At 39.0% G+C, this 27,577-nt stretch overlaps 1 protein-coding gene, 1 long non-coding RNA gene and 1 other non-coding gene across 4 annotated transcripts in view; 1 reads left to right on the forward strand and 2 right to left on the reverse strand.

Annotated features, from left to right (window-relative positions):
- LOC138242797 (zinc finger protein 271-like) overlaps positions 1 to 27,577 on the reverse strand; it is a 683,123-nt gene that overhangs the window by 223,737 nt on the left and 431,809 nt on the right. The gene's annotated exons all lie outside the window — the stretch shown is intronic.
- LOC138242861 (uncharacterized) lies at positions 14,217 to 27,028 on the forward strand. Of its 2 annotated transcripts, XR_011191722.1 has the most exons (3): positions 14,217 to 14,819; positions 17,300 to 20,419; positions 26,025 to 27,028. It is a non-coding gene; the product is annotated as an uncharacterized lncRNA (long non-coding RNA). The 2 variants fall into 2 exon arrangements; XR_011191721.1 differs by lacking the exon at positions 26,025 to 27,028 and having other exon boundaries at positions 17,300 to 20,563.
- Positions 24,879 to 24,951, reverse strand: trnak-uuu (transfer RNA lysine (anticodon UUU)). Its single transcript has one exon. It is a non-coding gene; the product is annotated as a tRNA-Lys (tRNA).

The raw sequence follows: 27,577 nt of genomic DNA on the forward strand, positions 1-27,577 counted from the left end.
TTCACAACGTGAAATCTAGAAAATAATATTACGTAACCAAAATCCGCAATATGGAAACAGAACCTGTGTAATTGTTGATAGATGATGTACTCGTAACATTTTTTCAAGACGAACTACAACATTTAAAAAATGACTTGTATGTACTTGATATCTCTAATCAATCCACGGGTCCCAGCACAAAATGAAAGTAAAACACATACCGTTTCGCGCTTCTTATTAGTTGCTCAAAAGTAATTTGACCGTATGAAATGCATAATATAAACCTAGAAACATATACGTGAGCAGTACTTAAGCACTGTAGTATCGGTGTTAAGAAATACCTCTCAAATACTGTAAATCAAGTTAAAAATATCTCAAGACCGATTCTGGTCGTAATGAAACCATGCAAGGGAGTTTTTATGTCCGTTGCAGTTCTTTTGCAACATGAATATAATTATATCGTTATTAATTTCTTGAGATACGCGATTCCATATTATATTCCCTTTTAATCAAATTCTAAAAGTATGCTTGTTGACTCCGGTATCACGTTAGTTAAAGACTTCGAAGCTTTCAATGTTTAGGGAGAAATGGAATACCGGTGTGTATTTTTTTCTTTAAAGTACCGAGACCAGCCATATACTGTATGTTTATGTTAAGATTTCCCTTCAGTGGTAAAATTAGATATGAATATTCAATACTTAAACGGGCACAGTTAAGACATTAAATATACATATACATATTGTATACAGTACAGTTTGCATACTGTAATATGTTTATGTTACGCGATTAAAAAATAAATAAATAAAACTGCAAGGTCCAGCACCACCATTATGTTTATATGGTTGTTTTTGTTGGTTGGTTGTTATTATGGTTATTAATAATACGATCTATAGTTGAAATCTGAGCCTAAATAAAAAGAAAAAGCAAGTGATGAGGTTTATGAGCAATCTAATTACTTATTCGTTTAAAACGCTATATAAAATAAAGTTTATTATTAATTTGCTGGACAGAGCGGTGAACATTATTATGCATAAGACAAAGATAACGATCCTGATCAGTTTAGAAATCTGTGTACGCTGTAAGGTTTTTACTTCTTAAACTTTTAAAATACACGTTTTGAATAGAAAGAAATCCTCTTCCTGGTACAGTATGTATAGCAAACCAGCACGTCTTTTTTCTCCAATCAGAGGGGTGTCAGATAGTGTCAGCCAATCACCATTCTGCGTTGGGTAGCAACGGGTGACTGTTCTCAGGCGGAAGATGTAAACAGCTTAATGTTCGTGTTAAACAATTTTTTTTAAATTCAATTAAACGGGCACAGTTAAGACATTAAATATACATATACATACTGTATACAGTACAGTTTGCATACGGTAATATGTTTATGTTACGCGATTAAAAAATAAATAAATAAAAATGAAAAGTCCAGCACCAGCTGGATTCGAACACACAACCTGCCAGCTGGTAGTCACGCACCTAGACCAGTAGGCTACAAGACAGCTCACATGATCAGGCAGGCGAAACAGCCCTACACAGCCCTGCCGCAGTACACGGATATAATCATACCGTTATTAAATTCTTTAGATTTGCGATTCCATATTATATTCCCTTTTAATCAAATTCTAAAAGTATGCTTGTTGACTCCGGTATCACGTTAGTTAAAGACTTCGAAGCTTACAATGTTTAGGGAGAAATGGAATACCGGTGTGTATTTTTCCTTGTGATATTTTAAGCTCTAGTTGAATGATAGGTGTCGCATTTTAAATCATTTTCGTAGCTAGAAATTATGAAATGCCCTGTTAAAAGCAAGGAAGTTTTTATGCCCGTTGAAGTAAAACAAAATGCCTGACAAAGTATGGCTTGGACAGATTCCAAGTGCTTGTACAAATGTGCTAAAGAAATTATACTTTGAGTATACAGCTTGTCCAAAGTCATCCATTATTAATACTATTAGTAATATCTTCAGTAAAGGCTTTGATGCATAAATATTTCTGATAAAGGTAGGTTGTGTACTTTTGTCCAACTGAGCAATCTTGCTTTCATAAAATATACCAACATTTTAATGACTGATGATTAACATGCTGTAATACACAGTTCAAAATTAAAGGCTCAAATGCTGTACATGAGAGGTTAAGCTCCCCCTGGCGGTTTTACAAGGCGACGCCGGATAGTTAGTCACGTGACACACGTGAAATGCGTGATACCGCGTGATACCGCGACACACCCACCGGGGTATGCCGAGAAATACCTCACCCATTTTGAATGGCTGCATCTGTATCTTATCAGCAGATGGTAATCTCCAAGGAACAATCTCTGGCCATCACAGAGAACAGTCACCACCCCGGGCATGAGCTCTTCACCCCACTGCCCTCAGGCAAGAGATATAAGAGCACACGGACACTTACCACTAGATTCTTCAATAGCTTCTATCCACAATCAGTGAGACTGGCGAACACATTTAGCCACCCCCTTCGGACCACACCTACACCATCTACCTGTTTATGATTTCTTATCTATTGCACATCTCCAGTCATTGTTTACACATCTGTATTGTTTACATTCAAACTGTCTACATTTTTACTTGCACATTGTCTATTGTTTGTTTGTACATTGTCTTGATGCACTGTTTGCACTTTGTTTTGTTTTTTACACTTGTTTTACAATCGAGAGACTTTCTGTAAGTAAGAATTCCATTGTACCAGTACCGGTTACATATGGCAATAAAGTTCAAGTTCAAGTTCAAGTTCACAAGTAATAGGTTTATTCCATGCTGAAAAATGATCAAATGATTGATGAACCCAAGTGATTTGAAAGAAATGTTCCACAACTCAAAGCAAGGTTGTATAAGGTTAGGGGAGCTGTCTGGTGTGTAAAACACCTGGTTGCAGCACTGTGGCTGTTGTGCTTGAAGAGCTATTGACTCGTGAATAGCGCTCCCCTATCCCCATGTACCGCCTATCTAATGGTGCCATATTGAAAAACACTTGATTTCAGCAGAGTGGCTGTTGTATTTGAAATGCTATTGAGCCATGAAGACGACCCACCTGTCCCAGTGTATTACCTGTAGTAATATCTTCAAAAAATCATAAAACAATAAAGGCTCCACAACCCAAAACAAAGCTGGGAAAAGTCAGAGGACCTGCTTAGTGTGCAAAACACTTACCTGCAGCATTGTGGGTGGTGTGGTTTAAATGCTATTGGTTTGTGAACAGAATACCCCTATCCCAGTGCATTGTGCCATATTAAATAAAAGCACGAGAAAAAGAGATTCAGAACACAAAGCTGTGTCAGTGTGCTGTGTAAAAAGCCGGTTCGAACATCATGGGAGCTGTTTTTAATAAGCTGCTGAGTAAAGAATATTTTAATCTTCCTGCTGTCAGTGGTATTGTCAATATAGTTGACCCTTACCTGAATGAAAACAGGACGTAAAGGAAGGGTTTCAGAAATCAAACAAAGCTTTATTCCCGTGCTTACAGTCTGGGTAATTGGAGACTGCTCTGCTCTGCTTCCTATGGTCATATACACGTTTTTCGCATGAAGCCATATTGAACAGTATTTTTCACGTTGTGAACGTGAGCACACAGCGGTCCCCCGGGTTCCAGTTCGTGCGTAATTACGCATCGATGAAAAACCGGAGGTTTTAAAAAAGATAATTAGCACACTGATAGTTTGATGTAAAGGCTGTGGAAATATCCACAAGTCGTGGTCTTTAAAATGCATTTGGTTTGATGGCGTTCTGTGCTTCCATTGCGGAGATATGGACAAAAGAATATTCGTGCTTGGTAAAAAAAATGTCATAAAAATGAAAAAGTAAAGGCTGAGAAAGCATTCACAATGTATTTTATACACAAAGGAAGTATTCTCGCAACTCTTAGAGGTTTTGTGTAAACGCTACAGGCGTGCCAAAATCATTTTCGAACTTCAAGCTCACTTTACCCCGGTTCTTCTTCAACAGCCACGACACGTCTGAAGACCTCTGGATTTCCTGAATATGACATAAAATTAGTTCAAATCATTTGGTAGTTAACAGAGCTAAATGCTTTAGAGGTACATTTAAAACAGCAGAGCAACACCATAGCACTTCAAGTGTGCCTGAATTTAATTGTGTAAATCTGGCTCTCTATGAACATGAGCAAAGAGTTCACATTCAACAGAAGATTGCGATGTGAGCACAGTAATATAAAGCACCTGGAGATGCCGAGACCTCATACATGCAAAGCAGGCCTTCTATCACTGAGCTATATCCCCAACAGACCTATCAATGGAACTGACTTAGAGATGTGCTGATGCTCTCTGAACACAATCCACCACTCACAAAGAATGCCTACAGTTTCCCACTTCTGTGTTTCCTTTACTACAGAGTAAATTCATAGGAATGAAGAACTAAGGAAGGAAAAATAATTGCATTGAAACTTCCAGAGTCTGGGTAAAAATGAATCAGTTATTTTTATATCCAGTCACACGGGCGACGATGATTGATTTATCAATGGGGGAGTGCTTTTTTGCCTTCTCACTCAACTACCTTGATTAAACTACGCATAGAACAACAGCAGTACTGATGATTTTCATGGACTGACATGTTTTGTACAATTCGAGTGATAAAGCCGTGTCTGCAAATATTGTAGAAGAACAAAAAAGGGCGAAACAACGCTCCAACCACAGGAATGGTAACAGGAAGGATCATGTTATTTAATATGTCCTTTGGAGATGCCTTGTCAACGCACACAGGCGTTAGAGCTGGACAAATAATTTACAGTGGTGTTTGTAAACAATCATGGAACATGTTACTTCTAAACCAGGAAGAAAGGAGCAGACTTAAACTTTAAGAGACAGAAACGACACCTTATCACAGCTAACATTAATTAAAATGACATCACAACAAAAGAGCGGAGCCTTGAGTGAATCAAATTAGTTTTCATTGGACGTCTGTCTCTTCATAAATTTGTAGGTGAGAGGGAGGTGTAATGAACAGTTCTTTCCGGACCCTATGCGGACAGCACAATCCGACGAAGTGGGGGAACACTGGGGAAACGTCATGCAGGAAAACGGGGCTGAAGACAGGGGGGCGTGTCCAAGGTGCGCTGGTGCACGGGGGAGGTGTGGCCGAGGCGAACAATCCAAGAGTAATCCTTAGGGAATATCCAAAAACACACGAGTAAGTCCAAAACCAGAAGATCCATCAGAACAAGATAAAAACCACGAAGGCCGGGTCGGAACCGGCGGACGGGGAACAGGAACGGGAACCGAGGTTAAAACCTTAACGGGACCAGGCGCTTCCTGGTCCCGGACTCGCACGATATGGAAATCAGATGCAGAGCCCGGAAGAGCGTCAGCGCCTGGCTTTTAAGGTGGGCAGGGAATGGGAAACAGGTGCAGAGAATGAAGTCTTTAGTGAAAGGGCTGGAGCACCCTTAAGGAGGGGGGACTATAGTCGTGACAGGAGGATTGTGGAAATTCGCAGGTGTTTCTCAGAAGTGCGTTGGTGGTATAGGTGCCTTCTAAATAATTGAGCCGGGTTTGAATCCCGGTAAGTGCATCCCCAAATCTTTTCAAGAAAATCTGTGATCCGGTAACATCTTTTGAAACTAGCATTCAAGGTAGGATACGTGTTCTTAAACACCAAAACACTCAATAAGGAAGAAGCAGATCTCTGTACACAAAACGGCAGTGCGATCTTAGAATTCCTGTCTTCTTGACAGATTCAGACTCTTTCTTAGTGGTCATTGCTCGCCAAATAACTTTGCAGCTGAGGAAGAGCACCACGGAAAATACCCAACACAACCAGCGAGCGTGTTGGTTGCTCTAGCTCTTAATCCAAGGAGCTGTTTTTTTTTCCTCGCAATAATCATTATTAATCAGAAACAGCAGCACAACTGGTCGCATTTGTGATTGTGATAAAAGATCTAAATCGGGAATTGAATCTGTTTCTTGATGTTGTTCCTGTGGTTGCGTTGGTTACAAAGCTGAATGTTTTTCCATGTTCTGCTAGAGTATCCACTGGCTTGCCTTTATCAGCTGTCTTGGAAAGATAAGCTGTGCTTCATCAGTACTGTCATTTTATTCTGTGCGTATGGCCGTTATTTAAAGTATATAAAAATCATGAGTTCATAGATTTATCCAAATATCAACGGCATCTTGTAAACCTGTGGTAAGAATTCCTTCAATCTAATAGTTTCACTCCAGGGAAAAGGCAGGGAAACATAGAGAATTCTTATTTCAAGACAACATCCGTATTAGATTGCATGTCAGCAGGCATCACTCAGAATTCCTAATATGATTTTGAATTCAGTTTTGCAGTTCTTTAGTGTTTTACTACTTTCAGAGAGTCCTTTATTGACCTTGCTGAAGCAGAGAAGCGTCATAATCACAAATGTGACCAGTTTTTTTGCTGTTTCTGGTTAATAATGATTATTATTTTGTATTTTGATTAGTATTTTTCGTAGCGTTCTTCCTCAGCTTTTAAGTTATTTGGTGAGCAAGAACCACTGAGAACGAGTCTGAATCAATCAAGAACACATACAGTACTGCTGTCGTGTGTACAACTGCTTCGTCCTAATTGAGCTTTTCAGTGTTGAAGAAGACATTTCCAATTTCGATTGCTGGTTTCAGAGGATGTGCTACAAGATCACAGATTCATTTGAAAAGATTTGGAGATGCATTGGCTGGGATTCAAACCTGGCTCAATTGCATGAAGGCACCTATACTCAGCAACGTGAGGAAAGGAGAGGAGACCAGAGGTAGCGTGGCTGAATGGTCTAATATGCCGGATTTTAGGCTCCACTCTCTCAGGGGCGTGTGTTTAAATTCCACTACTACCCAATGTTTTAAGACCTTACTTCCTGTGATTTGTAATATGGTCAGTAAAACCACTTTATGTAAGTATCTCTTATGTCAGCGCTACAAGTCACTTACTGCTCCACAGCTCCTGCGTTCAATCCCTGGCATCTCCAGGTGTTTTATATTACTGTACTCACATCGCAATCTTCTGTTGAGTGAGAACTCTTTGCTCGTGTTCATAGAGAGCCAGGTTTACCTTTTGAATCTCACCCGGGATTTCCTGAGAGATCATTCAGCGAGCGAGTCCTCCCTCTGGACTCTGCACTGAGCTGAAAGCTGCACGAATTCCTCACTGCGTGTCCTGTACTGTTACAGGTGGTCCAGTGTAAATGTGCAGCACAGTGACATGAACACCTTGAACTTTTTCTGTTTGTGAAGGAAAATGCAAAAGAGCATGAAAAGTATTGATCATATAAAATATCCATGGTACAACTCGAGGAAAAACTGAAGCCCAAAACAACGACTTTTGATGATTACAAGAGATTCAAGAAACACAACCGTCCGCAGATGGATTTGGATCCTGAACGCTTAAGTTAAAAGAACAAAAGCGAAGTAAACTCTCTTCATTGTCTTATAGTTTATCAAATAAAACAATTTCTTACTTTCTTAATAATTTCTTACTATAGATAGATGATTAATTGAATTTTAACAAAATCACAATTACAAACATTTGGGGTTAAACTGTTATTCACATTCTCTAATAAAGAGAAACATTAGTGTTTTCCAGTGTGTGAGTCAAAAAATGTGTCAAAAAATAACAAATAAAAGTTATATGAATTGAACTGTTCTACTTTTTAGCCTTGCATAGTCTTATTGATATTTCAGTTAAATCTTTTCTTCTGTAGTAATTTCAGTTGATATTATATTAATCCTGATTTACAATTTTTGGACATGGTTCATCTTAAATAATTTGTAATTAGTTTCAGTTTTGGAAAATTGCGCCCAGAAGCTACTAAAACTGGTAATGTTTGCATAATGTGTAATGTAATAGTAGCATTTGGGGTGGAAAACAAAGAGTATTTCTTGGTATGAATCCTAAAACTTCATAGGCAGCATTCTAGGACTTTTTGCTTCAGATAAAGCTGTCAATACATCATTGATTTCTACTCCATCAATATCAGCAGTGTTATCACTACCGAATGCTAAATATAGATCCTGGCAATACTTTGTGAGATCTTCGAAAGAAAATCCAAAATTCTACTGAAGCAATCAAATTTATAAGTTTCTTTTCGATCCAGAAGAGGATCGTTCCTCTCAAAACTCAAACATGCCTGTCTTTTCTTTTTTTCAAGGACAAATGGATTATTGAGGTGTAAAGATGGTTCAAAAACCAAAATCATCTGCGATTGCTGCTGTTTCTTTGATAGTTTCATCAAATCCTTCAACTGATAATCGATATCAAGGAATAATATCATACAAATTGTGGTTTTCTGTTAATTGCCAATTTTATTGTAATTACATCTTCATTTACAGATGTCTTGCATGTATCACAAGGTATAATAGTCGCCGTGCATCCTCAGCTAAAATGTTTTAAAAAGTGCGACAAAAGTACAAAATAACAACATTTATGGTTACTTCTATATTAAAATGAAGGTAAATATACCAAGATATTAAAATACAATTGTACAGTCCTAACCTAATAATGCCTGTGAAGTTTTCCAACACATTTGAACTGTAATTCTGAAATATTATATCTGAGAATGCAAAGAGAGTACAAGTTCAAATTCAATCAGTGAAAATACAACAGTAGTTCACTAAACTAAGTTTCTTCCCTGAAATAATTTGTTTGCGAAGCACCAAGCACCCTTGAATGGATGACGGAAATCAAATATACAGATGGATTGAGAGTGTGCTTTCCAACTTTTGTGTAATATTTTCCTTTGTCTTCACAATCTGGATAATATTAAAAGGAGTAATGTCAGTGTAAAACAGCTTTCCTTCTTGGGGAACAACGGTTGTGTTCCATATTTCTAATTATTTTGGTTTCAAGATCGCAATTTAGTGTGAAACATAAAAGCCAGCTGGAAAATCTGTTACACGTCATTTATAATGGCCTTTCAACTAATAGCCCGTGCAGGGATCAAACCCCAGCTGTTGGTACGTGTTTCTTAAGGCTCTGCAACATGCAGATGAGAAACTAACCTCTGCTTCTGCATTATATACACAGCGAGCTATATTTGCGAGCTTACTGCCCCCTACAGGCTCTGTATTTGATTGCGGTACAAGACCGCCTGTGGAGAAATGAAGTGAGGAGGGTGTGTTCATTAAAAGGCTCAGCGTCCCTGGGAGGGCTCAAAACACCACCTTTTTGGTTAACAGCCGAGCCACAAAGACTCATGTACAGCTTAACACGTCTCGGTCTCAGTGCAAGTGATACACTCCGTAAAAGTTTCGGAGATTCATTTGTTTTTAAAGGAAAATCACCAACAGCGGCCGAAATTTATTGGAGTTTTTTCATTCTATACTGCGATTTCTGAAGGGTACCCTGTGAAAATACGAATTCTGACGAGAAGGGATGGACATATAAGGTCAGAAGGCTGGGGAATTGGACCTTATGGTGAAGGCTGCAGGTTCAGCAGCAGAACCTGTTCAGTATCAGTTGACTCCCATGTACTTAAAACACTCAGACGTGCTACCGTTGCACCATGGGGTACTTAATGGGAAAAAAAAAACAATCAGTGTTCCTGGATCTGTTGTCGAGAACAATACCTGCTCAAGAGCTCCCAGTGGGCATTGATTCGTCGAATATACGTATATTTACGGCGAAATTACGTCTATACGTATATATACGTCGCCTAGACGTATAATCAACGTCGAATTGCAACCGTAAAATCGACGACATGAATAAACGCATATATAACGTCGAAAACACATCTAACACAGTGCCTGAGGCTTTTTACTGTAAATTACGAAGTAAATTATTTTGGCAGTAATTAATTTACACGTGTATAATACATATAGTAAATATAATAAATTAATTACTGCCAAAATAATTTACTTCGTGCACTGTGCCGTATACTCCTAGTTGCGGCACACACGATACATACAGTAAAAAGCCTCAGGCACTGTGTTAGATGTGTTTTCGACGTTATATATGCGTTTATTCATTACGGTTGCAATTCGACGTTGATTATACGTCGAGGCGATGTATATATACGTATGGACGTAATTTCGCCGTGAATATACGTATATTCGACGAATCAATGCCCACAGCTTGGCATACAAGGGTTTTGCTGAGGGGGTCTTGCCACCTGCCTGAAAAAAAACAGTAAAATGTTTGAGTGCCTAAAGAGTTTCTATTTTTATTTTCTTGACAAAAGTTGATACCATTTCCTGGACACCCCGTCCCCCATCAGTGCGCGGTGCCCGGGGAAAAATCTGTAGGGGGGCGTCTGAAATTCTGAGGGGGGAGTGATATTTCGGTTGAAACGGAGCTGTAAGGTGCAGCTACCCAAATGAAATCTCGCAGCTATGCCATTGATTAGTGCTTCATGATAGAAGATAACGACTAGCAATCTGGTATTTGCGATGAAGTTCAGTTTTACATTTTTCGTCACTCTCATGGTTTGTATTGCCTGGAGCGAAAAGTACCATAAGCGTTCATTTTTGCAGCTACATGGACGTTCTGAATCGTTAAGAAAAAAATGTTGTAAAACCAACAGAAAGCACAGACTGCAGACTGCTATAACTAGTCCTAGTTATATAACGATTTTAAGTATAATGATAAACTACTGCAAGGAATCGGTCCACCTGAGCAAACAGGATCGTAATGTTGACACTCAATAACGACACTGATATGTGCAGTTCCTGGACGGATAGCCCTCCTGCCCATCAAACAGACTGAGTGACTGTTCGTGTCATTTAGTGTTGTCTGACCATTGACAAAGTACAACTATTTTTTTAGGGCACAAATTAAGTTAGGTAAAACTTTTTGCCCAAAACTGAAGGGGCGACATTCCCCCCTCCCCCCGTGATGCCAGGCCTGTCCCCATCCTATTCCATAATGTCATTATATATAATACCATACAACAGTGACTGATCCTTACTAACTGCATGCGTTAAAATTGCACATCAGCTCATAGCAGGGGGCACATGGCCGCGATGTATTATCAATGTTAAATTTCAACCATAATATCGACAACATTAATAAACGCATACGTTGAGAAAATATCGAACCCAGCATATTTTCCGGTTATATACCACAATGCATTGCTAGTATTCGTTGGTCACCATTTTGGACACGTTTTTCAAACATAGAAGTATATCTGCAAATATCTCAGCAATCCTCTTTTGACGAGTAAGTATGAACAATAATAATACTATCTGAATACATACAGATCTTTCTTAATATTATTTTGATTAAAATAGTATGTGAATAAGCAAAAAAATGGCACATAAAATAGTGTGAATGGGGAAGATGACACAAAACCGTTTTGCCGTTTCTCTTATTCTTATTCTATGTTGTACTTTCAAACTTTGGGTAATTAGGACAGACTTTATTGCTCAACTGCTATGATGCAAGCCAAATTTTATACATTTATTTCAGCTTTGAGCTTAGTAAACCGTTCATTTTTTAGATTATACTAAAGAAGATATTAATCATCATTTATTTGGGAAGTAATATTATATAATTTTCTTCTAGCTGCGGTGCTGAAGTCCCACCCTACATCAACAGAAAAAGAAATAAAGGAGCACGCAATGTGTTACTTGAAGAATGCATATGCAAGGCAGGGGGCCAGGAGATCTGGACTCTGAAAATAATAGGTTTTTGGTTCTAACTGTTAGGACAATTAGACAGGGTTTGCAAATAGTGGACAAAAATCGTCTTAACTTCCATTGTAATATTTTTTTTCTTGGAAATATAGAAGTTGTACATTTTAAAATGTATATTTGAATCAAAATGTGGTTTTGAGTTAGTGTGTTAATGTAATTAGTTTTGTGTTTGTCATTACTATACTGTATATTGCCATGTTACCAGAATTTGTAGCTGAAGTTTAAGACTAGTTGTGTTTTTTATGATTATTGCCCATGTGTTGATTGTTGATTGATTGTATACAATGTATAATTTGAAATACGTATGTTTCAGGTGTGGATGTGTATTTTCAGAATAAATTTCTAAACCTAATCATTGGCTTGGTTTACTTGTTTCTACACCTATAAAATCTATCTTTGATGTATAATAGACCTCTAATGTTATCCGTATAATAGACCTCTAACCATATACGTATAATAGACGTCTAAAGTTTTCCGTATAATAGACCTCTAACCATATACGTATAATAGACGTCTAAAGTTATACGTATAATAGACCTTTAACCATATATGTATAATAGACGTCTAAAGTTATACGTATAATAGACCTCTAACCATATACATATAATAGACGTCTAAAGTTATACGTATAATAGACCTCTAACCATATACTTATAATAGTCCTCTAAAGTTATCCGAATAATAGACCTCTAAAGTTATCCGGAACTCCAACCATATATGTATAATAGTCCTCTAAATTTATCCGTATAATAGAACTCCAACCATTTATGTATAATGAACGTCTAAACATAGACGTATAATTGACGTATAACTTTAGACGTATATTAGAATTTCATTCTAGACGAATTGTAGACCACATTTAGACGTCTAAGGTATACGTTTAATAGACGTATATTATACGTCTTTTGCCCACTGGGCTGCGCAGCAAGAATAAAATGTGGTCTGGGAAGAAGAGACTCATTTTGGAAGAGCGGCGCTCCTCACAAGAGGAAAAGAAAATTTGCGACGCTGATGGGGGGCTTAAAAGTAGCCCCCGTGATCTCGTGGCGCAACGGAAGCGCGTCTCACTTCATATCAAAAGGCTGCGTGTTCAAATCACGTCGAGGTTTTTCAAGTTCTGCGTGTGCTGAACACAGAATTCACACCATGTAGTTGAGTTCTATCTGTACACCACATAATCTAAACAAAATAGAGTAATATAGATCACGCATTTAGGAGCTCACGCAGCGAATACCCTTGAATACAAGATGTGAACACAACTCACATCTGCTAAACATTACCTCCGTCTTTAGGGACAGCTACATCAGAGATTGGAATCCTGGAGGTTTCAGATCTCCTCTGTTTTATTACAGAGTAAAACAAACCTGAAAGTTGGAGATTTTAAGGACACTTGTGTTTTATTAAAAAGTGTCTTAAACCTGAAAATGTAATTTGAAAAAAAAAACGCTATTGGACATTAGCTGGTGCTTTTTGTAACGATTTGCTATTTCATGCTGGAAAACAAAGAAAACAGACCCAACGTTCGCTTTCAGGTCCGGTTCATTAAATAATCTATTACTGAAGAGCCTGATTAAAATTTACACGAACCAGCTAGAAGTCGAACCTACAATCTTATGATCCGAAATCAGATGCGTTATTTATTAAAACTCTAGTATATCACATAACCTGAATTCCCCCGTAGTGTGCTCAGCGCCGCTACTAGTAATACACCGCCCCGTCTAAAATGTCAAAGTGAGAAACGTGTTTTCTGAATTTTTATGAGTTTTAAAATATAATCTTTTTAAATCAGACAAAGGGTTTATGTTTTGCACTGAAATTCCGATTGATTGAGAATTCAAAGAAAGACTGTTTTCTTCCACAATACCGTGAAATTATCACATCCACCAGACTCTCCAAGTTCTCCAGACCTTGCTGGGTGAGCATTTGCTCCGGTAAATAAGGTCACGTCTCAACACAACAGTTCCTGGTGCACGTTTTCTCTATGAAAAAATACATTTTTCCCCTTGCACGATTTCTCGTTTTTTTTATCAAAGCGTAAAGAAAGAAGATAAAAGTAGAAACAGTGTCGCAACAGAACTCTGTCGCTGTTGGGATATGTCAAACGCATTGAACATGAAACATGCTAGATAAAAGCCATTTTCTCTTCGTTTTTCAGTGTCGGGGCTGCTACAGTAGATCAGGAAAATAAAGTATATGCTCAATAGAGGGGTTGTCATATTTTGTCTGTTATCAAACATAAACAACAATTATGGACAATGGACAAATTCAAACATGAAATATGAAATAGAAATCCTGCTTATCAGTGCAGAAGAAATACTGCCAGTTGGCAAGAAACGACAGCATTTTTTTTCTTTAACCAAAAACCTGCATAGGGAGATCAAAATCCACTTGAAAAAATCCACTTGAGACGTTTTCGTTGGGGAGGAGGGTTGTGGAAGGGCAAAAAAATAAATTTGTTCCGTCACGAACGGCAAAGGTCGCAGGTGATTCACTCCTCTTGACTAGGTGGCGCTAGGAGGTGCAGAGAAGTTTATATCCTGTTAAAGAAACTCCTCTTTCTCAGCTCTGCTTCTCGATTGTTTTGAAGCTGCGGCCGCGCAAACGAATGACGTCATTATACTGCGCGACCCTGCATGTATTTCACCCACGTGTGGGCTGACTGAATCATTTTATTTAGATAAAGGAAGTTGTTGTTTTTCTTTAAAATAACTTCAGGTTCTGAATACGTAACGTCTTGTCGACTGTGTTTATGCTTGAACAGAGCACAGCCCTGACAAAAGGATCTGTGAAGAATAAAAAATAAGTTGTTCTGTTTAAACTCCGGAAGTCAGCCTTTGTTTCTGACCGACTCTGAATAAGGATGGCGGAGTGCTTGTTAAATCTGCAAACCCAGCTTGACTCTTTCATGCACGTTTTGCTCAAATCGATCGTGAATGAAGTGTCAGAAGTTTTTGGAAACAGGATGTCTGACTCCGAGAACGAGTTTCAAGACAAACTCCGCAGCGTCTCCCAGATCCTGGTGAGACGGCCCGTGTTTAAAATCACACAGTGTGTGGAGGACAGTGTCGGGAGTGAAATGGCGCAACTGAAGAAGGAAAACGAGAGCCTGAAGTGGAGATTGCAGCTGTGGGAGAAGGAGTTGGGAGGAGGAAGAGATCAGGGTACCCAGACGCTTCCCTGTGAAGTGACTGCAGGAATAAAAGAAGAAATGGACATGAAACGATTGTCAGGTCAGTGTGGTGACTTGTATGAAGTCAGAGTGTGTGTGTGTTAAAAACCAGTGTCTATAACTAACTCACTGCTGAGATTTTTTAAATAACAAACTTTATTTTAAAGAAAACATCTCACAATAGTAAACATTCTCATTATCAGTACGCGTTCTAACAAAGTATCAAACTGTCATCAAATAAACTTTCCGAAAGAGGTGAGAATATAGTGGAGAGATGCAGAGTGACGTGGGAAAGACATGTGTGTGCAATGGGATTCTTTATTGGAAACTGAACTGTTTTGTCCGGTTACTGTGCTGAAAACACCTTGTTCAGATTCAACAGTTGTTTCACTGAATCAATTTGTACTCCAACGTCATTAGGAAACAACATTTATTAATATTGTATTTACATTGTATTGGTCTAGATTTTTATATGTCTACTAATGATTGTGTATATAAAAATATTTTAATTAGTTTAAGTATTACAGTCCTCCAGGGTCTGTGTCTGAAATATTAATCCAGTATGTCTGTATTAACCCCCCTCTCTCTCAGTGCAGTGTTAATGTACTGGAGTGTCCAGTCAGTGTGTCTGTATGAACCCCTCTGTCTCTCAGTGCAGTGTTCATGTACTGGAGTGTCCAGTCAGTGTGTCTGTATGAACCCCTCTCTCTCAGTGCAGTGTTCATGTACTGGAGTGTCCAGTCAGTGTGTCTGTATGAACCCCTCTCTCTCTCAGTGCAGTGTTCATGTACTGGAGTGTCCAGTCAGTGTGTCTGTATGAACCCCTCTCTCTCTCAGTGCAGTGTTCATGTACTGGAGTGTCCAGTCATTGTGTCTGTTTTAACCCCCTTCTATCAGTGCAGTGTTGATGTACTGTAGTGTCCAGTCAGTGTGTCTATATCAACCCCTCTCTCTCTCAGTGCAAAGTACTGTTAAAGTACTGTAGTGTCCAGGCAGTCTGTCTGTATTCACCCCTCTCTCTCAGTGTAGTGTTAATGTACTGTAGTGTCCAGTCAGTGTTAACACCTATCTCTCAGTGCAGTGTTGATGTACTGTAGTGTCCAGTCAGTGTGTCTATATTAACCCCTCTCTCTCTCAGTGCAATGTTCAAGTACTGTAGTGTCCAGTCAGTTTGTCTGTATTAACCCCTCTCTCTGTGCAGAATTAATGTACTGTAGTGTCCAGTCAGTGTGTCTATATTAACCCCTCTCTCTCTCAGTGCAAAGTACTGTTAAAGTACTGTTATGTCCAGTCAGTGTGTCTGTATTAACCACTCTCTTTCTATCTGCAGTGTTAATGTAAATGTAATGTAATTATGATATTATTACAGTAGACTTACTTTTTACATGGTAGTTAGGTTTCTGACAAAGCTAAATCAGAACACCCCCTTATACCAACTTATTCCGCTATGTTTAAACAACCCAAATTGATTGTGGGTGTACTAGTATGAGTGTGTAGTTTAAAGTTTTTAAGATCACATGGCCTCAGTTATCACTACTATGCTGATGATACTCAAATATAAATCCATACCAAACCTGACGTTGATGTGGATGTATTTAGTTGTATCTCCGATATAAAATCTTGGATGATTCAAAATGTCCTTCATCTTAACTGTGACAAGACTGAAGTCATGCTTATTGGCACCACCCATCAACTTTATAAAACCAGTGCTGTAACCCTATCTGTAGATGGTCTTGTACTTGAGCTTCAGTCTATATTGGAAACACTTGAGGATGATATTTGATGTTCGACCCACATGATCAGCATGTTGTCTGAACATCTTTCATTCCCCTCAGAAATATTGCTTGACTATGCCCTATGTTATCACTAACTGTGGCTGAAAAGTGTTGTCTAATCTTGAATCGAATACTGTAAAGCTCTACTCTCTTCTAAATCCACATTGAACAAACTCCAGTATGTCCAAAATTTGGCAGCCAGAATCCTGACCAGGTCTAGTGCAAGTGTTCAGATTACTCCTATTCTGGAGTCCTTGCACTGGCTTCCTGTCAAGTTTCTTATCGACTGAACAATCCTCCTGCTCGCCTATAAGGCTCTCCATGGCTTGACACCTCAGTACCTGTCTGAGTTATCGCCCTACTCCCCACCTCCCAACCTTCGCTCTTCTAATTGTGTACAACTATTTGTCCCCCAGTCCTTCTACACCCTATGGGTGACATGGCCTTCTCCTGTTATGCCCCCAAGCTCTGGAACTCTCTCCCTAAGGATATCGGAGAGTCATCTTCTCTAAACTTCTTCAAATCCAGACTCAAAACCTTCTTCTTCAGAAGAGCCTTTATTTAACTGTCCTTTACCCTTCTGCTCCTACTGGACTTAGTACCACCATCTACTGTTTCCTTTAACTGTGCATTCTCACCGTGCTTATATTGTGTATTTTTTGTTGTTGGCCTTTTTTAAAGTGCTTTGAGAAGCCACCTTTAAAAGTGCTATATAAAATAAAGTTTATTATTATAAAGGTCTCGTCCTCTTGTCCTGTGCTTACAGGCTCAGAGGCCAGTGCTCTCTCTGACGCTGGGGACAGGGCTCCTCTTGAACAGCAGCGCAGTGAGGAGGAGTGGGTCTCCATTCTGATACAGGAGACAGAGCTCACTGCTGCAGAAGGGAAAGAGACAGTAAGTGAGCAGCACACAGAGAGGAGACAGAGTGTCAATGATCTGGACTCTGTGCCCATGATGAAGACAGAGCCTGAGAGTGAGACATCTGGGCTCTTAGTATGTGATAATTTTACAGAGAAGATTAATAATCTGGACACGAACAATATTACACAAGGTTGTAATGAACTGGGCTGTGTCTCTGTACAAGAGCACAGTAAAGAACTGGATGTTTTAAATCTCACAGAACAGGACACAGAGCCCCAGTTGATTGACCCTGAAGAGCAGCAGACTGATGTACCTGGTGAAGAGAACAGTACTGAGTCACAGCACACAGAGAAGAGTCAGTACAGGGAGGAGCAACAGCAGCTCCTACAGGGCTTGATAATTAGGCATTGTTCTGTTCAAGTGGAGAGACTGTCATTGCAGAGTCTCAAACAATCATATGATCCCTTTGTATCTAATGACTTTACACACAGGTTTAATAATCTGATTACTGAGAAAATTGTTGAAAGTTTTAATGAACTGGAGACTATGTCTGTTCTTGGGCAAAGAGAGGAACAACTGAATGAACTGGACGGTTTAAGTTTCAGAGAGCTGAAGAAGGAGCCCCAGATGATTCACACTGCTGAGAAGCACACTGAGGGACATGGTGGAGAAAACAGATCTCAGTTTCAGCACAAAGAGCAAGACCATTCCATGGAGCATTGGCAGAATAAGAGTCCCCAGCATGATCAGGGGATGAGGAAGAATCAGTCAAGGCCTTGCTCAGATGGAGTGGATAAACTGCCATTATGGCACAGGGAGAAGCAGCGTTTCTGTCATTCTAGTATTTCAAAACCCTACCAGCACATTCACACAGGAGCGAGACCATTCAGCTGCAGTCAGTGTGAGAAGAGTTTTATTCAGTCAAGTGACTTAAAAAGACACCAGCGTATTCACACGGGATAGAGACCATTCAGCTGCAGTCAGTGTGGGAGGAGTTTTAGTTGGTCAAGTAGCTTAATAGCCCACCAGCGCATTCACAGAGGAGAGAGACCGTTCAGCTGCAGTCAGTGTGGGAAGAGTTTTAGTCAGTCAAGTACCTTAATAGCCCACCAGCGCATTCACACAGGAGAGAGACCATTCAGCTGCAGCCAGTGTGGGAAGAGTTTTAGTCACTCACACCTCTTAAAACTACATCAGCGCATTCACACAAGAGAGAGACCATTCAACTACAGTCAGTGTGGGAAGAGTTTTATCCAGTTAGGTGACTTAAAAACATCAATTTAGTCACCAGGTTTTTTATTTAATCATAGTCTTAGTCAAGTCAAGGTAGATATGTAGGTAGATGCGTCAGCATGTGACATCCGAAGAAGGCTTCACAGCCGAAACGTTTAATTTCTTCCCTTTTCAGCATGGAACAAAACTTTACTTGTTCCCAAAATGTCTATTAGTCATAGTCACTTTGAAGTCACCCACTTTTGAGTTCATCTGGTCAGTTAAATTTTGACTATACTCTTATTTACAGTTGACTAAAACAGAAATAGTTCTTGTCATGGAGTTTAATTTATGTGGATAAGAGAGGATATATATCAAATACAATAAATATTTATGCAATAAAGGGTAAATAATAAAGAATTAGATACTGTATGAATCTCTTTTAATAGGAAAATCTATTTTGGCACCATTTGTAATAATTCCATATATATATATATTTTTTTCCAATGCAACTGTTTTTTTAAACAAGACAGGACAAGCAATATATACAGTGCCTTCAGAAAGTATTCATGCCCCATTGTTTATTTCTCCTTCTGCTGTGTTGCAAAGTCAAATTATTTAAATGTTTTTTTCCACTCCTGTAGAAGCAATTCTCTATAATGTTAAAATGAAATTAAGTATTTATAATTCTGAAGACATATTTAAAATAAAAATGGAAAATTACTTAATTGATAAGTATTCACCCCCTTTGTTTTAACAACCTAATTTGGGTCAATTATCTTGAGAGATCACACTAAATACGTTGACAAGGTACACCTGTGTTCATTTCAAATTCACCAGTGTTCAATTGCTTGATTGCACAGTAAATATCACTGTCAGGTCTCGCAACTGAAACAGCAGATCAGATCAGTCCTGCTGTCATGAAGACTGAGGAGCTGCCTTTGGAACTTTGAGATGAAGTTGTTAGGATGAAAAAACCTGGAGAAGGTTATAAAAAGATTGGCAAAGTTTTGAACCTTCCTAGAAGCACCGTTAAAAACCCATTGTAACAAAATAGGAAAAACATGGCACAACCCAGACACTACTAAGATCAGGCCCTCCTACCAAATTGAGCAACCGGACAAGAATGGTGATTGTCAGAAAAGTGACCAAGAGTCACTGATAGTTGCAGAGCTCTTTGGCTGAAATGGGAGAAACTGTGCAGACATGAAAAATCTCTTCAGCAGTTTACAGATTCGGTCTCTTTGGGAGAGTGGCTAGAAGGAAGCCGCTTCTGAAAAGGCCAACATTAAGTCATGCTTTGAGTTTGCTAGAAGCCATGTGACAAAAGCTGAAAGATATACTTGTATTTTAATAAAATAAATATGAATCAGGAAAGCAGTTTTTCTGTTTTTCTCCTCCTGTCACTGTCAGCGAGCACAAGAAGACTGGAACAACGTAAGACAGGGAAAAAAATGCTTGTGGTTGGAGGGGGATTTGAGCTCCTTTTAGAGACCAGAACACCTAAATGAGCTGGAAAGACACAAGTCCTTGAGTCTGGCGCCATTGAGCACTTGGCCAGCTGCATGAGTGATACAGGGAGCTGTGCTGAATACACCAGTAAACTGAACTAAACTGAGGTTCCTCCCTGAAACACATTGCTGGAGAAGCACCAAGTTGCCTATTGTATCCTACACGGATCACAGAAATCAAATATATGGACCATTCGGAGTGTGTTTCCCAACTTTAGCATAATATTTTCCTTCGCTGATGCCTTGGAGGAACAGAAACAACAGATTGTCTTCACAACCTTGGTTTCCTAATAAGGAATGAGGTCAGTGTAAGACAGTTTTTCTCTTTGGGGAACTGAGGTTGTGTTCCAGTTTTCTAATTGTTTAATTTCAAGATGGTCTGTGATGTGATGTGTAAAATATTAAAGTATAAAAAGAATAAAAAATAAAAGCATAAAAAGGCTAAATTTGTTGAAACAATACTGTTTCTTACTTTGATAAGTTACGTTTTTTTAACTAACTTTATTGTAAAGACTATTATTAAAATAATTTTAAAAAGCTCAAATTCGCATACTGGTATCTAGAAAGTGCAAAGCAGTCTAGCCCTTATACAACTTTCTGTGCTCACTGAATAGATCTTGAAACAATATAGTGGGTAGTCTATTATATTGTGGCAATAATAACCCTGTTTTGAAACCAGGTCTTGACAACATAAATTTCACGGAATTGATCTGCTGCCACATGTAATCGACTTTACAGTTTACACAGATGAGCACTACCCGAGCTTATTGGGACCGACATATTTCAAGCCAAAACGTAAAGGTCAGGGACTGTAGTATTTAATTTGAAGCGGAAATGTCAGTTTTCTTTAGGGGGACTGGCTTGAGACTTTTACTCATTGTGCTGTTCGGGTGTTCTTATTTAAAGTCGTATCCTTTACATCCTTGAATATTTGGCACCACAATGGTACCTTGAAGAACATGATAATGAACGTATTTGATTAAAATGAATTTCTTTCCTTTTTTGCGTAGATAATCCCAAGAGTGCATTCAACATATTCACACCATTCACTAGGACTTAGAAAAACCCAGAGCCAATCTTCCCACATTATAAGTTGTTATTGCAAGAGAATACAGATTGATCAGTTCAAAACTGTTATTATTATTATTATTCATAGCGTCAAAGACTTCTTTATTAGCATTTTTTCTATACCAAAAAAAAATTCAAGGTGTTCTTCTCGTTGTACTCCACCTAGATAATCTAAACAAAATCGAATGTCATAGTACAGGCTCGCACAGTGAGAATTCTTGAAGAATAAAACCACATTGCACATCTTCGGAACATCATGTCCAAGTTTAGTAACCGCAACATCAGAGATTTTAAGCTAAGAAATTTCAAATCGCTTTTTTATTAAAGTTTCAAGCAAACTTGAATAACTTTGCAAGAAACATTTCAAAATCTCAATTAAATCCAGTACGATCCCAATGGATTAATCTGGACTTTCTTCCTGCGATCCCGACAAGTTGGGAAACAATCTTATGGTTCTTATGGTAAGAAATATAACACGAGACCACACAGATTCTTAAATGCATCATATTGTTATTGACTAGGACACCGATGTGAATATGTGTTTGGGTTTTGATTTGCCGATTCTTGTTCAGATTTGGTGATTCACGATTAAAGTATCAGTAGCGTCGGAAAGCAGGAGCTCTGTTTCTCAGCGATCTTGAGATCTACCATGTAAAGCACAGTGTGAAGATCTGTACTAAAAAACACCAAGTCCTTAAGGTGACATCTTTTACCGTTGCAACTTTTCATCTCAGGTGTGCTTTTAGGAGGCATAGAAAGAACGGCTGTGTTAACACCTTCATCACACAGCAGAGTGGTGCAGCTGAAGTGTGCTGGGCTCATAACCTAGAATTTGATGCACCAAAACCATCCTCTGCTATGAATGTTTTATGGAAGACTGAAACACACCATTGGGTCAATGAAGTATAAGAAAAAAAACCTAGCCAAAGTCTCTTTGTTTAAGTCCCGTTCTAAGTTTCTTGCTTTTGTGAGCCAACTTACCCAGATCTGCAATATTTTAAAATATATGTAATAATTAATTGGAAATTGACAATATCCAGTTATATACTTGGACAGACAAAAAAAGTAACAATTATGATATTACATATACCCATATACCTCATAACCTACATATTAACACACTGACCAGAATAATTGAAAAGCTTTGAATCAGAGCTCCTGCAGTTAGTGTTAATTAGAAAAACAACAATGCTGAAACCTGAGCACAAGTTCAGCTGCTCTCCAGCTTTGTTCCGCAGAGTTTTTCGTTGCAATTGAGCTCAGAGCTGGAGATGATCTCAAGATATAATCGTGTTATCTAGTCTCCAGCTGTGTGCTCCTTTTGAAAGTTTGTTGCAATTGACCCAAAGTATGTTTTATAGCTGTCAGGTGCAGTTCACTTACATAAAGGACATTTATTACTGAGGAGCTCGATAGTTTTAAAAGCAATATGAGTCAGACAGGAGATGAACCTACAATCTTTTGATCTGCGTTATCCATTGCATTACTGCCTTTCCTCACATTGCAGAACTGCACCAGAGTGAGCTCAGCGCCGTCGTACTATCTAAGGTATATGGGGTTTTGTGGTGGCTGTGCCTGTGGTTGGAAGGTTGTCAGCTCGTGTCTCGTGGCCATCAGAGAAATCCTCTTCTGTTGGGTTTCTGAACAAGGCCCTTAAACCCAAGTGCTCCAGGGACACTGTATAAATGGTTCACCCTGTGCTATGAGAGCAAGTTGTGGGTTTTTTTAAAAGACAAAATCCTAATACCTGAAATTGTATATGGCCAATAAAGTGGTCTTATATGTGTGTTATTTTATCTATATATATTATTATAATAGTTCAGGTGGGTAGCTGCGTCAGCATGTGTAGGCTGCAAAAGAAGTAGTAATAGGTTTATTCCATGCTGAAAAAAAGGGAGAAAGAAAACACAACGTTTCAGCCATGAAGCCCTCTTCAGGTGTGAGAAAGACAAGGCAGTAAGCAAAGGTAATGTAGCAGGAGAACAAAGGCATGGAGAGAGGAGGAGCGAGAGGCGGGAGCAGGGGACAGAAAGAGAGGCCAGTCAAGAGGTGTGAAGTCAGAATAGCTGTAGAGAGGTGTGAAATGAAACATTTCAATGAATGGAGAAAATTTAGAAGAAGAGTAGTCTGTTGTTAAGAGAAGGGGGAAGGTGTGATCAAAGCTGCAGGATAATTTTGGTTTCGGTAGTCTTTCTGATGTTTGAGTTCGGAAAACCATCTTTGAAAACACAGACGGAGAAATTAGTGTGGTCATGGCCGTCAGAGGTGAAATGAGAAACAATGGGCTTGGAGAGATCTTTAATCTTCACATCCCTAACACGTTCTCTGAAGCAATCTCTGAGTTGCCTTCCTGTTTCCACAATGTGGACAGCATGTCCTGTACTGCTCTGTTATTTCATTTAGATGTGTACAGATAAAGCTCAACTGCATGGGGAGCCTTTCAGGTTCAGCAGCAGCAACACCTGAAAACACACTAGCTAACCTCAACATGACTTGAACACTCAACTTTCAGATCCAGGGTCAGACACGCTACCATGGTGCCATGAGGTCAGTCACTCCAAGTGCTTTTAATTCCCCAAAGAGAAAAATTAGCGTCACTGAAAAATATATTTTTTAATTCTCTCCTGTGAGGAGCGCTGCCGAAGAGGGTCTCTTCTTCCCAGACCACAGATTATTCTTCATGCCTGGCTCTCACACAGAGAGCAGACACAGCGTCTCCACTTATGTGTTTACTACATCTATAGATCTGACCCCCTACACAAGGGGTGCACAAAAATTAAATCTTTGTGCACAAATTGCAATGGTAGGAGAAATAAAACAAATATGATTATGATATAATTGTTCAAATTAATTCTACTGAAACTGATTAAATCACATGGAAGCAACAACAACAGAACCGTGATTCTTAACAAGGAGATATGGGGCAGCAGCGGGATACCAACTCATGCCCCCGAAGAGACTGGAGCTTTAATCCAGCTCCTTAGAGCGCTCAGCCGGGTTACCCTTGAGTGGCTTTTCAGCACTTGTAGTCTGACTTTGTGGTGTTGTGATGCGTGGAAGCAACTACACCTACTTTTTCTGAGATGCTTCCTCTCACTTGGTGAAATATTCAATTCTTTGGCCCTCTGAATATAGTTCTTCTGTTAAGCAGGCTTTAGACTCTGCTTATAGCGCCCGTGTAGAGATTTTATTTTTACAGGAAGATGCATTCCAAAACGTATCTCTGTAGTTTTAGAAAAACTTTGAACGGCGGATTTATACAACGCACAAACAGTATTCTAACTGCAGACTGCAGATCTGTGCAGCAATCGTACTCGATTTGACTGTGATTCTGAAATACTTTAGCAAACATATTCAGGTTTCCTTGAACCTTTAATAAAAAAAAAACGACATCGTTTCCAATCTCCAATGTCACTGTAAACTCAGAGGTGATGTTCTGCAGATGTGCAGTGTGCCTTTCCTCTTGTTGTATTCAAGAGTACTCACTGCGTGTCCTGTACGCTACTGTGATTTCATTTAGATTATCTACGTGGAGTAGAGTGACAAATCACTTTGAACACTTTCGGTTTGTTAAATGAAACACCAAAGAAAATACAAGTGATGAACATTTGAAATAACCACTGACAGCTAGAAGAGTGAAAGATAAAAGACAATTTATAATGACATTCACAATAGATTTAAGCAAAGGACAACCACCCAGACAGGCATTTGAACCCTGGACCCTCAGATTAAAAGTCAGGTGCTCTACCAACTGAGCTATCTGGGCTCTGGAAGAATGGAGACACTGTCAGGGTAATAGCAAGTCACATGTCTGTTCTTGTGCCGAAGCGCAGTCATACCTGACCTGTCTGGAATGACCACTGACAGACTTTATCCAGAAGCGACGGCACCACTCCCACTAGAATGAGAGAGAAATACAGCATGACATGGAGGGTCAAGGGGCTCCTACAATCCATCTTTCCTCACATTACTGATTTTTTCACTAACATGTTGTTACTTTTCACAGTCAGATTTTTTCAAATTTAATAAGATCTTTTAATCAACAATATTTAAGAAAAAAAAACAAATGGAATATTTTTTGGAACAATAATTAAAAAAAAAACTTTCCATGCCTTGGTTGTATTAGTGTGCACACCCTTATAAAGGAGGTTGTATCTGTGCTGAAATTTAACCAGTCACATTCCAGATCATGTACAAAGGTTATTTGCCTTCGCCAGACATCAATTGTATTGATTCTGATTAGTCCTAATTTATATCAGCTTATCTTATATAACCACCCAATCTGGGAGAACAAACGTTCAAACTGCACATGAAGAGAAATCCATTTGCTGATTGTAACCAAAGAATGTCGTTACAAATTATCCGCCGAGCTGTTTTACGTATCCGGTCACCTCTTTCCTTCCTAGTTTGCAGTGAGCACAATTCTTTCAGTTTCTTATCTAGTATTTTCCTTGCTATTTTACTGTCCCTTTCCACCAAGTGGAGATGGATCCACAACCGAAACCCTGTTTTCGCCCTGTGTTTCTGCAGCTCAAGTCTGTATGAGGAGAGGTAGTTACACAGCTCCAGTGGCGCAATTGGTCTGCTTCTACAGCAGAGTCATGCTGAGGGTGTGAGTTTAAATCTCACCTGAAGTAGTGTAGCCTGTGTCTTAAACTACTGAAAGCAACTGACGAGTTTAGGTGCTCTTAGGTATTTGCTGGAGATTGGGTCTAAATTAACATGAAATAAACAAGTAAAGGTTTATTCTGTATCACACCCAAAGAAGGCTCCACAGCCAAACTGCTGTGTTTTCTTCTCGTTTCAACATGGAATAAACATTTTCTCGTTCCTTTGCAGCCCATGCATGCTGACACAGCTACTTACTTAAATTACCATCAGCTGTGGACCTCCAACTGACCTGAGAGATATCTACTTAGACGAGAGGAGCACGATGGAGTACCGAAAACTTGAAAAAGCTCTCGCACTTAGATTCTGTGTTTTTGTTGTTCCCCCGATATTTTTTAATGTTCTTTTTCTTTATGTTTTGAAGTTGTTTCATTTGTTTATTTGTTTTTATAGTTGTTAGACCACTACAGGGATTTTCCTATGTTCCCAGAAGACTTCTCCTTTTGTGGTTGTTGTGTTTTCGGGTTATTTTTTTTTTCTATTGATAGGACCCCACGCATTACTGTTGGACTAGTTAACTTTAGTTCTTACATTCTACCTGAAATTACCTCAATAACTACAACTCTTTTTTCTATATTTAACTACAGTTGCTTTCCAGACACCACAACTATTCACGATGAATCTTATGAATACACGTCTTTATGAATGATAGTATTATTTATTAATAATTAACTTTAATGTTATTTAATGTAATGCATGTACAGCCTTTAATATGTGATAGTGAATTTGCAGGTATCTTGGGGAGGGAAGAGAACTGAAATTAAGGAAATACATATTTAAAGGGGGTGCAAGTTACCTCTGTCACATCTGGGTGTTAACTGAATAGATTTGTGGTATTATTTATTGTGTTTTAACTCTATACTTGTGTTTCTCAGGAGACAGCAGAAAAAGCGGCTACAGAAAATAGTGTGAACTTTATAGGCAAATGTAAGGTTACGTTAAAGAAAAAAAACATATTGTCACCTTTTTCAATTTGATTATTTAAGACAGTTGTTCAGAACAGTACCTCTTCTCGTATCTGTGGCCGTGGTCCAACAATAACAGTGGTGAAACAGGCGGAATGTGTGGAATGAACTGGAACAGAAAACTCATCCAGTCGATAGTAAGGTTGTGTAGGACTGCACACACTAGGTGACAGTGTTGAATAGCATGGTCTCAAAGCTTCACGAGCCAGGCAGGAATCGATCCTACAATCTTCTGATCTGAAGTCAGACACGTTATCCACCACTGGCCCTACTAGCACCTTGCTCAACTGCGCTATAGTGAGCTCAGAGCCGCTACTAGAAATTCATCGCCCCGGTCCACATGTTCTCAATTAGATTCACGTGTTTTGTACGTGTCTATAATTACCTCGTCTTTCATTTTGTCTGGTTTAAAAAAATGTCTCTTTTGTCTCTTCAGACAAAGGGTTTATGTGTCTCCCTGAAATTCACACACGAGGGAAGTCCTAAGAGGTAGGAAAGATATCACGTTTAAAAAGAAGTGGAGACGCCAGCGATTGAAAACGAAGCTTCATAGAGTACATGCGCGCTACCACTGAACTAAACTCCTGATAGCGAGTCTTTTCCGCAGGTCTTTAATTGTGTTAGGAAGAGTGAACCGTCAACAGTGCACATTTTAAAGGTCAAAGCAAGACAATCAGATGTGAGGATAGATCAGAACAGGAGCCTCTGCTTCTCTGTTTGCTGAGCTTTCGGTGAACGTAAAAGTGAAAGACAAATTCG

This window comes from Lepisosteus oculatus, chromosome 14 (genome assembly GCF_040954835.1).
Source record: "Lepisosteus oculatus isolate fLepOcu1 chromosome 14, fLepOcu1.hap2, whole genome shotgun sequence".
Classification (NCBI taxonomy): Eukaryota; Metazoa; Chordata; class Actinopteri; order Semionotiformes; family Lepisosteidae; genus Lepisosteus; species Lepisosteus oculatus.